This window comes from Lineus longissimus, chromosome 1 (genome assembly GCF_910592395.1).
Source record: "Lineus longissimus chromosome 1, tnLinLong1.2, whole genome shotgun sequence".
In the NCBI taxonomy this organism is placed as follows: domain Eukaryota; kingdom Metazoa; phylum Nemertea; class Pilidiophora; order Heteronemertea; family Lineidae; genus Lineus; species Lineus longissimus.
In genome coordinates, this window is record NC_088308.1 from 18751211 (window position 1) to 18753979 (window position 2769).

The window sequence follows — 2769 nt, forward strand, 5'->3', positions numbered from 1 at the left end:
CCTTTCTTTGCTCTTGAGGAAGAATTGGCATGATTTTTTTCATTCATGGGAAGAAGCGAGTGCCTTTCTTTGCTCTTGAGGAAGAATTGGCATGATTTCTTTCATTCATAGGAAAAAGCGAGTGCCTTTCTTTGCTCTTGAGGAAGAATTGGCATGATTTCTTTCATTCATAGGAAAAAGCGAGTGCCTTTCTTTGCTTTTGAGGAAGAATTGGCATGATTTCTTTCATTCATAGGAAGAACCGAGCGCCTTTCTTTGCTTTTTAGGAAGAATTGGCATGATTTCTTTCATTCATAGGAAGAAGCGAGCGCCTTTCTTTGCTTTTGAGGAAGAATTGGCATGATTTCTTTCATTCATAAGAAGAAGTGAGCGCCTTTCTTTGCTTTTGAGGAAGAATTGGCATGATTTCTTTCATTCATAGGAAGAACCGAGCGCCTTTCTTTGCTTTAGAGGAAGAATTGGCATGATTTCTTTCATTCATAGGAAGAAGCGAGCGCCTTTCTTTGCTTTTGAGGAAGAATTGGCATGATTTCTTTCATTCACAGGAAGAAGCGAGTGCCTTTCTTTTCTCTTGAGGAAGCATTGGCATGATTTCTTTCATTCATAGGAAGAAGCGAGTGCCTTTCTTTGCTCTTGAGGAAGAATTGGCACGATTTCTTTCATTCATAGGAAGAAGCGAGGGCCTTCTTTGCTCTCGAGGAAGAATTGGCATGATTTCTTTCATTCATAGGAGGAAGCGAGGGCCTGTCTTTCCTATTGAGGAAGAATTGTCATGATTTCTTTCATTCATAGGAACAAGCGAGGGCCTTTCTTTTCTCTTGAGGAAGAATTGGCATGATTTCTTTCATTCATAGGAAGAAGCGAGTGCCTTTCTTTGCTCTTGAGGAAGCATTGGCATGATTTCTTTCATTCATAGGAAGAAGCGAGGGCCTTTCTTTGCTCTTGAGGAAGAATTGGCATGATTTCTTTCATTCATAGGAAGAAGCGAGTGCCTTTCTTTGCTCTTGAGGAAGAATTGGCATGATTTCTTTCATTCATAGGAAGAACGGAGCACGTTTCTTTGCTTTTGAGGAAGAATTGGCATGATTTCTTTCATTCATAGGAAGAACCGAGCGCCTTTCTTTGCTTTTTAGGAAGAATTGGCATGATTTCTTTCATTCATAGGAAGAAGCGAGCGCCTTTCTTTGCTTTTGAGGAAGAATTGGCATGATTTCTTTCATTCATAAGAAGAAGTGAGCGCCTTTCTTTGCTTTTGAGGAAGAATTGGCATGATTTCTTTCATTCATAGGAAGAACCGAGCGCCTTTCTTTGCTTTTGAGGAAGAATTGGCATGATTTCTTTCATTCATAGGAAGAAGCGAGCGCCTTTCTTTGCTCTTGCGGAAGAATTGGCATGATTTCTTTCATTCATAGGAAGAAGTGAGTGCCTTTCTTTGCTCTCGAGGAAGAATTGGCATGATTTCTTTCATTCATAGGAGGAAGCGAGGGCCTTTCTTTCCTCTTGAGGAAGAATTGTCATGATTTCTTTCATTCATAGGAAGAAGCGAGGGCCTTTCTTTGCTCTTGAGGAAGAATTGGCATGATTTCTTTCATTCATAGGAAGAAGCGAGTGCCTTTCTTTGCTCTTGAGGAAGCATTGGCATGATTTCTTTCATTCATAGGAAGAAGCGAGGGCCTTTCTTTGCTCTTGAGGAAGAATTGGCATGATTTCTTTCATTCATAGGAAGAAGTGAGTGCCTTTCTTTGCTCTTGAGGAAGCATTGGCATGATTTCTTTCATTCATAGGAAGAAGCGAGGGCCTTTCTTTGCTCTTGAGGAAGAATTGGCATGATTTCTTTCATTCATAGGAAGAAGCGAGTGCCTTTCTTTGCTCTTGAGGAAGAATTGGCATGATTTCTTTCATTCATAGGAAGAACGGAGCACCTTTCTTTGCTTTTGAGGAAGAATTGGCATGATTTCTTTCATTCATAGGAAGAACCGAGCGCCTTTCTTTGCTTTTTTGGAAGAATTGGCATGATTTCTTTCATTCATAGGAAGAAGCGAGCGCCTTTCTTTGCTTTTGAGGAAGAATTGGCATGATTTCTTTCATTCATAAGAAGAAGTGAGCGCCTTTCTTTGCTTTTGAGGAAGAATTGGCATGATTTCTTTCATTCATAGGAAGAACCGAGCGCCTTTCTTTGCTTTTGAGGAAGAATTGGCATGATTTCTTTCATTCATAGGAAGAAGCGAGCGCCTTTCTTTGCTCTTGCGGAAGAATTGGCATGATTTCTTTCATTCATAGGAAGAAGTGAGTGCCTTTCTTTGCTCTCGAGGAAGAATTGGCATGATTTCTTTCATTCATAGGAGGAAGCGAGGGCCTTTCTTTCCTCTTGAGGAAGAATTGTCATGATTTCTTTCATTCATAGGAAGAAGCGAGGGCCTTTCTTTGCTCTTGAGGAAGAATTGGCATGATCTTTCATTCATAGGAAGAAGCGAGTGCCTTTCTTTGCTCTTCAGGAAGCATTGGCATGATTTCTTTCATTAATAGGAAGAAGCGAGTGCCTTTCTTTGCTCTTGAGGAAGAATTGGCATGATTTCTTTCATTCATAGGAAGAAGCGAGTGCCTTTCTTTGCTCTTGAGGAAGAATTGGCATGATTTCTTTCATTCATAGGAAGAAGCGAGTGCCTTTCTTTGCTCTTGAGGAAGAATTGGCATGATTTCTTTCATTCATAGGAAGAAGCGAGTGCCTTTCTTTGCTCTTGAGGAAGAATTGGCATGATTTCTTTCATT